The 12,094-nt window shown below is 40.7% G+C and overlaps 1 pseudogene; it reads left to right on the top strand.

Annotated features, from left to right (window-relative positions):
• LOC138049621 (uncharacterized) overlaps window positions 1-3,461 on the top strand; it is a 34,482-nt pseudogene extending 31,021 nt beyond the window's left edge.
• The last annotated feature ends 8,633 nt before the right edge of the window (window positions 3,462-12,094 follow it).

Below are 12,094 nucleotides of genomic sequence, written 5' to 3'. Positions count from 1 at the left end.
GTTACCATTCACTCGGGGTGATCCAGCATTCCTTAGGTGACTTTACCTCTGCTCTGCAGTCAAAGCAGCGGGCATTAGACTTGCGGATAAAACAGTTCGGAGAAGATCATGCAAGCACAGCCAGTAGTTACCATTCACTCGGGGTGACACAGCATTCGTTAAATGATTTTACCGCTGCTCTGCAGTCAAAGCAGCGGGCATTAGATGTGCGTATAAAATTGTTCGGAGAAGATCATGAAAGCACAGCCGATAGTTACGATTCACTCGGGGTGACACAGCATTCGTTAGGTGATTTCATCTCTGCTCTGCAGTCAAAGCAGCGGGCATTAGATGTGGGGATAAAAGTGTTTGGAGAAGATCATGCCACCACAGCCGATAGTTACGATTCACTCGGGGTGACACAGCATTCGTTAGGTGATTTTACCTCTGCTCTGCAGTCAAACAAGCGGGCATTAGATGTGCGGATCAAATTGTTTCCAGAAGATCATGCAAGCACAGCCGATAGTCACTATTCACTTGGGGTGACACAGCATTCATTAGGTGATTTTACCTCTGCTCTGCAGTCAAAGCTGTGGGCATTAGATGCACGGATAAACTTGTTCGGAGAAGATAATGCAAGCACAGCTGATAGTTACCATTCACTCGGGGTGATCCAGCATTCGTTGGCTGACTTTACCTCTGCTCTGCAGTCAAAGAAGTGGGCATTAGATATACGGATAAAATTGTTCGGAGAAGATCATGCAAGCACAGCCAATAGCTACCATTCACTCGGGGCTACACAGCATTCGTTAGGTGATTTTACCGCTGCTCTGCAGTCAAACAAGCGGGCATTAGATGTGCGGATAAAATTGTTCCCAGAACATCATGCAAGCACAGCCGATAGTTACCATTCACTCGGGGTGACACAGCATTCGTTAGGTGATTTTACCTCTGCTCTGCAGTCAAAGCAGCGGACATTAGATGTGCGAATAAAATTATTCGGAGAAGATCATGCAAGAACAGCTAATTGTTACCATTCACTCGGGGTGACACAGCATTCATTAGGTGATTTTACCTCTGCTCTGCAGTCAAAGCAGCGGGCATTAGATGTGCGGATAAAATTGTTCGGAGAAGATCATGCAAGCACAGCCGACAGTTACGATTCACTCGGGGTGACACAGCATGCGTTAGGTGATTTTACCTCTGCTCTGCAGTCAAAGCAGCGGGCATTAGATGTGCGGATAACATTGTTCGGAGAAGATCATTCAAGCACAGCCGATAGTTACGATTCACTCGGGGTGACACAGCATGCGTTAAATGATTTTACCCCTGCTTTGCAGTCAAAGCAGCGGGCATTAGATGTGCGGATTAAACTGTTCGGAGAAGATCATTCAAGCACAGCCGATAGTTACGATTCGCTCGGGGTGATACAGGATTGGTTAGGTGATTTTACCTCTGCTCTGCAGTCAAAGCAGCGGGCATTAGATGTGCGGATAAAATTGTTCGGAGAAGATCATGCAAGCACAGCCAATAGTTACCATTCACTCGGGGTGACACAGCATTCGTTAGGTGATTTTACCTCTGCTCTGCAGTCCAAGCAGCGGGCATTAGATGTGGATAAAACTGTTCGGAGAAGATCACGCAAGCGCAGCTGATAGTTACGATTCGCTCGGGGTGATACAGGATTGGTTAGGTGATTTTACCTCTGCTCTGCAGTCAAAGCAGCGGGCATTAGATGTGCGGTTAAAATTGTTCGGAGAAGATCATGCAAGCACAGCCAATAGTTTCCATTCACTCGGGGTGACACAGCATTCGTTAGGTGATTTCATCGCTGCTCTGCAATCAAAGCAGCGGGCATTAGATGTGCGGAGAAAATTGTTTGGAGAAGATCATGAAAGCACAGCCGATAGTTACCATTCACTCGGGGTGACACAACATTCGTTAGGTGATTTTACCCCTGCTCTGCAGTCAAGCAGCGGGCATTAGATGTGCGGATAAAATTGTTCGGAGAAGATCATGCAAGCACAGCCAAAAGTTATCGTTCACTTCAGGGGACACAGCATTCTTTAGATGATTTTACCGTGCTCTGCAGTGAAGGCAGGGGGCATTAGATTTGCGGATAAAATAGTTCGGGGAAGGTGATGCCACCACAGCTAATAGTTACCATTCACTCGGGGTGACACAGCATTCGTTAGGTGATTTTCCGCTGCTCTACAGTCTGCCCAAAGGGCATTGGACTTGCGAAAAAATTGTTAGGAGAAGATCATGCAAGCACAGCTGATAGTTACTATTCACTCGGGGTGATCCAGCATTCGTTAGGTGACTTTACCGTGCTCTGCAGTCAAGGCAGGAGGCATTAGATTTGCAGATAAAACAGTTCGGGGAAGATCAAGCAAGCACAGCCGATTTTTACCATTCACTCGGGATGACACAGCATTCGTTTGGTGATGTTACCGCTGCTCTGCAGTTTGCCCGAAGTACATTCGATGTGCGAAAAAAGCTGTTCGGAGAAAATTATCCCGGGGGGGCACTCCCATATGAAACAGACGGGGATGCTCGTCGGAAATTTTGAATTTAACTCCTAAAGGAGTCCAATCTAGGCGTGGCTTAAGCAAATTTTGACCCCTAAAAGAGACCGTTTAAAAACACAAAAATACGACACGCAATGAGTTTTAATGATAAAAAGGCATAATCATCGAATGCTTTTATCTAAAAACAAAATTTAAAAGGAACTTTGACTTCTGTTTCTCTTCGCGTAATTCTGTGTTACTTCGCGGAACCCTAAACGAGACCTTGGCGGCATAAAATATTGAAATATTGGCGCTTTGCCCGGAACACCCTAAGCCAGACCAAAATCCAAAATTTACACCCCTAAGCGCGACGACGAGCATCCCCGTCTGTTTGGGAGTCCCCCCCCCCCCCCCCCCGCCCCCCCCGGAAAATTACACAGCATTCATTCGGTGATTTTACCTGTGCTCTGGAGTCAAAACAGCGGGCATTAGATGTGCGGATAAAATTGTTCGGAGAAAATCATGCCACCACAGCCATTAGTTACCATTCACTCGGGGTGACAGCATTCGTTAGGTTGTTTTAAGGCTGCTCTACAGTCTGTCCAAAGGGCATTAGATGTGCGGACAAAACTGTTTGGAGAAGATCATGTAAGCACAGCTGACAGTTACCATTTAATCGGGGTGATCCAGCAATCGTTAGGTGACTTTTCACTCGGGGTGACACAGCATTCGTTAAACTTATTCTTATCATTATTTTTTTTTCTGGTGTTTTTTTGTCATGTGCTTAATACACAAACGCTAAACACTAACAGAGAGAACTAGGAGTGAACATAAAGCTAAAATAAATAAATAAAGACTTTGTTTTAATAGCTTTTAACATTAGGGAGCATTGCTTTCCTTTTCTCGTAATAAGTGACTATAGTAATATTTCGCTCAGGTATGGCCAATCCCAGCTGATAAACTGTTACATAATAAATTCTTCTTAAAGTGATAATGTCTATGACCAAAAAAATGACTTTTCTTTTTCTTTGGATTTCCAAACCTTGTTACCTAAACACTAAGTGACACACGTTTCAGAAAGACACCTGTTTATGTCAACTGGAATGTTCCTATTAAATGGTCCGCCATTACCAAAGAGAGTTGGCTTAAAGGGAAAATGACGCCAAATACTCACTTGTTGCCCCGAGGAGGCATCATTGTTGCTTGCGCGTATATAGTGATATAGTAGTACATATGTTTTGTGTATTACCAGGAAAAAGTCTCCACTTGAAAGCTGCAGGCCCGAACGAAATAATCAGGAAATGATAACGTTTTCACACCAATTGCCGGCAAGTAAGTCTTGGGTAATGGTGACGTAGAAGAGAAGAGCCGAAGAAGAAGGTAAACATAATTGTAGAATTGTCACGGTGCGTCATATGTTTATACACGCGCTATGATCGATTGTTTCGCGAAGAAAAGTTAAGGTGTGTCGGTGAAGTGCTTCTTAAGTTGTTTGAGCTTAATTTTTTGTGGGAGAGGGATCAAAGTAATCGATTATATTTCGCTCGAATTTTCCAGCGAAAACAAGATGGAATAATTGCGAAATACTCAAATACTTGCAAGCACTAGCACTCTCGCATATGTCACGGTGCTTCACATATCACATGCCGTGAAATCGACCGTTGGCGCATCTTCTTAACTTAAGTCTGTTTTCTCACAAAGGAGCCGGAAAGGGAATAAATTATTTTACAACAACAAGGAAAATCCTTTCGTTTGATTATTCAAAGAGTTGCGCACGGACGGTTTCATTTGGGTAAATTGACGAACATTGTGCAGCCACTCGTCACCTTCGAATAAATTAAACATTAAACATGCAATACCACATCATGAGCACAAGGAAGGATTACGTTTTTGCAAACGTTGCCCTTGTAACACTTATATTTGAACAGACTTAACTGATTAGAGTGTTTGTGAAGTGCTAAGTTTCCACCCCATATGAACCATGTGAGCGTTAGCCCTACTGAATGGAAATGGGCCCACACAAGGACAGAGAAAAACTCTGACCAGGGGGCCGTTTCTCGAAAGTCCCGAAACTTTTCGGGGCATTTTCGGGTGTCACAATTCCTTTTGCATCTCAAGAACGGAGAGGATTTAAGTCGTCAAACTTTGCAGACATATTTCTTTTAGTTAGCTTTAAAACATGTTAAAAGTTCGCCTTTCCAAAACAAGCGGTTGGCAGTTTCACAAATGGCTTTTCGGGCCCGAAAAGTCTTCGGGACTTGCGAGAAACGGACCCCAGGCTGGGAATTGAACCCACGACCTTCGGGTTAGATCACCGCCGCTCTACCGACTGAGCTACAAGGTCAGACGGGAGAGCACCGCGTGAACTGAAGATGTTAAAGTCACGGCAATGAACATGTACAAGCACAAGGCTAACACTCACATGGTCCATATTGGGTAGAAACTTAGCACTTCACATTACACTCTAATCAGTTAAGTCATATCATGGGAAGCTGCATTGTTGGGGATATTCTTAACATTTCTGAATTCTAATTTTGTTACCAGAAGAGTTTTCTACTCAAAATTCTCACTGATACACCGGTACCGTTTCAGTTTCTTCATCCGGTCAGATTTAACACTTCATGTTTTTTACTATTCATTTGGTCATTTAATCATATTATACCTGCGATTATATAATCCAGATCAAGGACATCTGAATAAAGCATTGACGTTAAACGTGCAACATCAGTGGTTATTGACGTTACTCAAGACTAAAAAAGTTTATCCCTTGCAGCATGTTAATAAATGGCCACATTGTGGTAAAAATTGACCTTGCGTTTCCTTTAGTTTCTGCTCATAAAGATGCTAAAGGTGCAGGTCTTGACATTAGAAAGTTCTATAGCATTCTAGAATTGCTCTAGTTAGAAGAGCTTTATATAGTGCATGATTTTAAATGTGAAATTAAAATGGTCTAATTATAAAGTTCTATAGCATTCTACTGTAGAACCACTCTAATTAAAATTTTATAGCATTCTAGAGATCGACAATTATGTTACCCCCCGAGGGCTCTAGAATGTACGGGAAGAATGTCTAGAGTTCTAGAATAGCTATACTCTGTAATTGAGTTCGAGAACGTCTAAACTGCACACTAGTTTTGCTTGGTTTTACTGATTATCATTAATTGTAAGCACTCATTTTGCAATACTTTTTTCGAGATCTTGTAAAGAATATAGCACTCGTTTACTGATAAGCCTAAGCGGTCGTTTCACTGATTAGCTTTCAATTTCCGGTTCGGTTAAGTACACTTTTTACGAAATATAGCACTCGTTTACTGATTCATTACCTCGTTTAATATTCTTAGACTGCAAAACAGTCGTATTTTTTGCGAAGGCAAGCGACGCGGTAAATATTCAAACGAAAGGTCTGGATCTAGTGTAGAAATGGCGAGGGAGAATGGAGAGGGAAGGCTCGTGTGCTTCACACGCGAGGATCACCCTTACGGCGCTTCGCGCCTTCCGAAAATTGAAGAAGACGACTGTTTTGCAGTCTAAATATTCTAGAACTTTAGAACTTTTAGCGATTTTAGAACCCAAATAGGGATTGTTTGATATCCTAGAACTTTAGAAATGTTAGAGGTTTTAGAACACTCAAAAGGAATTCACCTATTTTGGAGCTTTAGACATTTTAGACTCACAACGTGGACTATCTGAAATTTAAACTAGAGAGTAAATGGCGTCAATTTTTCTTAGATCCAACCTTTGAGGTCCAATCGGTCATTTTTGAACGAGAGTAATGGCGGACCGTGAAATCCAAAACTTACGATCAAAGCTCAAAATTTTGCCAGTCAGGTGTTACGCAAACTCACTTTCAAAATCTGAAGAAAAAAGATAAAGAAAGTGATTTTTTGATCATAGTAGCACTTAAAGGAGTGAAAGGGCAGGTTTTATTTTAAGTTGTCGGTGGAAGATCACTTGTGTAACCAGTAATATATAGAGGATATTACACGGCGGCGCGAAGACATGAATTTTATTTCGAGTGGTAAAAACAGTATTTTACGAACAAGCGCAGCGAACTAGTAAAATATTGTTTTTAACACGAGAAAACAGAATTCATATCTTCAAGCCACTGCGTAATTTTCTTTTTATTATACAGACGGGAGTGGTTTACTCACCATTTTTCTTTCTAACACAAAGCACAAACCTTTTTATCGCAAATTCTTGCAACTAGCGGCAGGAATTTCTTCAATTTTCGCATTTCTTCTTCACTTGCAAGGAACTCCTTGAATAATAAAAGTTGTGCGAAGTTTTATTCTTCGTGTTTCTTGTTTCTCAGAGAAGGATTTTACGTCAGCCTCAGAGAACTTCACGAATCTATCGCTCGCCATTTTTCACTGACTGTTTGCACAAACAACCACGTCATAAATAATATCCTCACTAGTGAGGATGTAGTTTCGTATGAATTTTATGAGTGGTGTATTTTCCAGTAAAACACTCCTGTTGATTTAGGTGGTAGTAATCAGGGATTATTGGAGTGCGTTCGACAGTCGAAAGAATTAAAGTAGCTAGGCTGAGTGAATGAGACTTTTAGGTGAAGGATAAAAAAATGAGGGATGTGGTTCGTTGTTCGAGAAATTCTTTGGCCATAGCAGATCTAGTTTAATAGTAATATGTATCATCAAACTAGTGGGCTAATGCAAATCCTGCATTTTGATTGGCTACGCTACTAGAGGACTATTATTAGTAGTCCTTGAGTAGCGAAAAGCGTGACTTTTTTTTTTCATTTTATTCCCAAATAGAATTTCTTTAACTTGCATTTGCTAACTTTATTATTGCCTTTTCTGTCCGACTAGTTGGGTGATACTAAAACAATTAGGCCCTTCGCCCTCAAGGGCCACGGGTCAATGGCAACTTAATAAACAATGAAAGGAACAAATGAAGACTACTATTGAGACAATGAAGAGTAATGTACTGGTGATTAGAAATCATTAGAGTATAAATATAAAAATGACTTCATTATTTAGCGTGTAACTTCGGCTTATTAAATATGTAAAACACGAGTTAAAAAGTTTGAAAGCCGAAACTCTCATGCCCCATATTAATTCAGCCGCGTACACACGCATTGCATTGTTAAACTAGTAATAGGGAAGATATCTGTTTACAAACATTGACGTCAAATTTCTTTTGATATTCAAATTTGCCAACCACCGCTCGAAAGAATTTTTTGTTTCGGCATCCAATAAGACTCTGGTTGGCACATAAATACCAATAGGTGATGTCATCGATATCTTCGCTATACTTGACACTACAGCTGCCCCTGTTTTTAAGTATAGTTGTACGCAGAATAGGCCTTTTGCAACTAACGAGCACATGGTACAAAATCCGCCATGCTGGAGGGCAAGCTCATTATTATTCCCCCACTGGGACATTAAAACAAAGGCAAGTCAAGCTTGACTGATTCAGGTCTCTTTGTTTTAATGTCCCAGTGGGGGAATAATAATGAGCTTGCCATCCACCATGGCGGATTTTGTACCATGTGATCGTTAGTTGCAAAAGGCCTATTCAATTTGTCCAGGGCTCAGATGGAGGTGGCCGTTTACAAACGGAGCAGTTGATGTCGAAGTGGGGAAAAAACAAATTGGCAGGCGGAGCGACTTGTGTATAGACCACTTTCATAAATGGCCATCACTGTTACATTCTTTTGTATTTGTGTTTAATTAGACCTACTGCCCTCATTTTGAAACAAATATTCTTTTGAAATTTGCCCGTCGTAGCGAGGCTAGAAAGGCTTATTAGCATTGAAACAAAAGAGAACTTTATTTGGCCGCCATTATGAAAGAGATCTATTTAAAGAACCTTTATTATTATTATTATTATTATTATTATTATTATTATTATTATTATTATTATTATTATTATTATTATTATTAAAGAAACTGGAAACAATGAGAGAAAATAAATGTCCATGTGAATGATCGGCTTTCTCCGAATTCTCATATTTTTAGTAAGGAAAGTAACTGGAGACGAGGTAGGTTTCGAACGAGAGGGTCATCTTCGGACATCTTCGGATATCATCCTGGGACTCTCAGGAGGAAAATGTCACGCCTATAAATTAAAACATGTTGGCTGGTATAGTTGAACTGTTCAGTCAAGGTCATTCCCTTTCAGGTTGGAAAATGGGTCAAGACGGACCCCTTTATTTTAAAAGGACGACGAATTTTGCAAAAAGAGTTAAGACCTGAAACTGTTCTTCCGGCCCCACAATGTAGTTTAAAAACATTTTTGAATGAATCTTAGCCAAAAAACTTTCAACCATTCAGTTTTTCAAGGTATTTTATCAGATTTCAGTTGGCAAGTGAAGTTGATTTTTCATGCTCAGTATGGAAATTTCATTTCATATGCCCGGCATGTAAAGTTGATTTTACATTCCCGACGTGAAACTCGCTTTTACATGCCCCGTATGAAACACATAACTTGACATGCCCAGCATCAAAACGTGATCCCTTATTTTGGGAATCCTTGTGTGAGGTGCAAGGCACTGGGAACGAGCTTGTAAAGCACGAGGGAGATGATTCAAATAGATATAGTTATATTTATTTGTTGGAGTTTTAATTCCGAAAAATAATAGGTGTTATGTTTTTTTCCCTAGCTTCTCAGCGGTCCGGAATCCTAAAGCCTTGAATATGATAGACTCCAGTAGTCCATATACTTTCCCATCCGGATCCCGAGTAAGGCCGCTCCGAGATTTCCAACTTCAGCTACTTTTCAAGGTTTTTTTAACAGCGTAAAAGTGTTGTAAACAACGTAAAATGTAAATGTGAATATATAAATACATGTGAATGTGTGTTGCTTTGATTTGAAGCTCATTACTCGAGTTATTGTTGCAACATTTGTCAGTAATAACAGAACATCGTTGCATTGCCCTTGGTCGCGTTTTGAATTCTGTGAAGCGGTGGCTCAGTTGGTTGAGCACCGGGCTGCCTACCCTGCGAGCAGAGCCTCCTTTTGTCTTTTTCTTAACTGAGGAGGAGAAAAGGAGGCTCTGCCCGAATCACGTCAACTCTTTGAAGCCGCCGCAGCCCAAACTTCTGGACTAGTCAATCTTATTTTCACTCGTCAAACCGGTTTTTCCAGTGCGAGCGTCCGTTTAGTGACAAAACCGATGGTTATAATTGAGCCCGCTGTACCATGAAAAACCAAGATGGCGGTCGAGATCTGGCATATTAGGCTTGGGTTCGAGACTGTATCCTGGCAACATGCAGCGCATATTCAATAAAGATCTTACTCGATTCATGCAGAGCCTTTCTCGAGAACGCCAAAATCGAGCAAGCAAAAGAAAGGCTCTGCAAGCAGGGTGCGGGAGGCCATGCAGGAGGTTGTGAGTTCAACTCCGGCCAGACCAACACTCGGCGTCTCAAAATAATAGAGGAGAAAGTGCTGCCTTTGTAATTACGTCCGCAAACGGCTCAACTTTCAAGTCTTCTCGGATAAGGACTTAAAACCGCAGGCCACGTCTCATAAATATCGTCCATGTTCATTAGTTCCCTGTGAGACCTTAAAGAACCCACACGCTATTCTAGAAGAGTAGGGAACTTCGGAAGTTCCCGGTGTTGTGGCTAGCTGTCCTCTGTAAGCGTATGGGTGTGTGGGTATAGCAGGTCCACATCAGCTGAATAGGTGCCATAATTTCAACCCGCTCAAACAAATAAAATAACAAACAAACAAACAAGCCTAGTTAATATGGATAGCAACGTCAAGGCTTGCGATATGAACAATCATGATTGTAGTGGTACATCACCAAACAAAAGACCATTTGCATTTTTATACTTGAATTGTCCCCTTCGTCTCTATCCGAGTGTTTGCCGGACACTCCTCCCAAAAACATAATTTTAGAAGAAAACGAAATAAACCAAAACTTTGTAAAAAGACGTCAAAATTTAAATTTTTTTTCATGCACTCTTTTTGGTGTTTCGCCAAGATTTCATAAACCGCACATCCAGGTCTTCCTCACAACTCAGTAACCCAAAATGGGCGCCACTCGACAACGAATTCTTTTTTATGCTGAAAAGTTAAAAATAAGTCAATGTCAGTTCATAAAAACAGTCACCAGTTCTCCTACAAACGTCAACTAGGAGTGATTGTAAAATAACTACAGCTCCCCTCCAGAGTTCTTTTGCATGCAAAGACGTTTTCCCTGAATACGCCACGAACACCTTATTCTGTTTTATTACTTGCGCTTAACAAAAATGCCTTTGGAACTACTTCAATGACGAAGTACTCCAAATACCATAGATACCTCGACTAGAGTCTGTTCGAAAAAGAATCGTCTCTAATTTCTTTCTTCTGTTTGCGGCGAGTATTTGGAATACATAAATTATGTCATTGTAATTGTCACCCACCTAGGTTTCCCAAATTGAAATAATATTAAGGAGGCTCGAAAGGGTTTTTAACTACGCACGCGCGCGTAACCTACATACGCCATAACTTAAGCCATAACTAAGAAACACGCGTCAGTGGAATGAATCAAATTTCTATCAAAAGTAGTGCACGCAACACACCGGAAATAAAACCTGCGGGAAAAATTGTCTTTATCTCGAAATTTTGCTCGGTGACCTCTCTCTGTTTTTTGCATGCACGTATCATTCACGATGGCACTTCAAATAAAAAAAAGCTTCAGGGAAGTTATCGTGTACAATTTTCTGTAAACTATAAAAGCACCTTTTTCGATGTATCTTAAATTCTACTGGATAACTTTTCATCATACTCGCTTAGAAGGTAAAGAATTTATGGAGATTCCCAACAAAGAAATAAAAACGGTAGGTCACCGATTTAGATTTGCAGATAATTTTCAAAAACTGAGATTTAGAGGGCCTTTTTGTGGACCTAGCGTGTTGCCATGGTAACCGATATGGCGTCATAAGTGCCCTTAAAGTATTATCTAACAATAGAGTTACAAAGATATTTATAGTTTGCCTACACTATGAAATATCCTTCTTTGGTATCTTTCATCCTTTCACAAACACTATGGCCACGAAAAACCGTTTCGAGCCTCCTTAAATGCAAACTTCTTCCACAATTACAACTCTTACATAGGTAGATGAAAATGCTTTATCAACGTTGCCCACACTTAACCAAAATTGAAACCTTTCATGATCAGTCCATTTAAGAAGCTCATGATTTATAACTAAAAGACGTTATTAGGTAAGTATTACGTGTATTAAAACTTAGTATTCTGGGATTTAGCCTTTCTCTTAGAACTAATTCTTTCCAAGCCACTGCCCTTTTGATGCAGCACAGTTCGTCTCGGTTTGAACCAGTTTTCACTTGGGATCCAGACATTGGCCAGAATAAACCTAAAAATAAAATGGGAAAGGTTTATGGGAACAAGAGCCCTCCCAACAAATGTGTCCCTAGTATATTAATGCCATTGTTTTGAAAGGGTCAGGAGGTGGATTATGTGCCTAGTATGTTAATGCCATTGTTTTGAAAGGAGGCTGTGTCCTGTCTGTGGTAGTAATCTTGAATAACTGGCGTTTTCATTCCTAGAGATCTCGTGCTAAGACCATAAACCTTATTCCAAAATGGCCGCCATTTAGACATTCGTTTGTTTTTTATTGAAATTAGACCATG

The sequence above is a fragment of the Montipora capricornis genome, chromosome 5 (assembly GCF_036669925.1).
Source record: "Montipora capricornis isolate CH-2021 chromosome 5, ASM3666992v2, whole genome shotgun sequence".
Classification (NCBI taxonomy): Eukaryota; Metazoa; Cnidaria; class Anthozoa; order Scleractinia; family Acroporidae; genus Montipora; species Montipora capricornis.
This window is presented reverse-complemented; position numbering and strand designations above follow the sequence as displayed.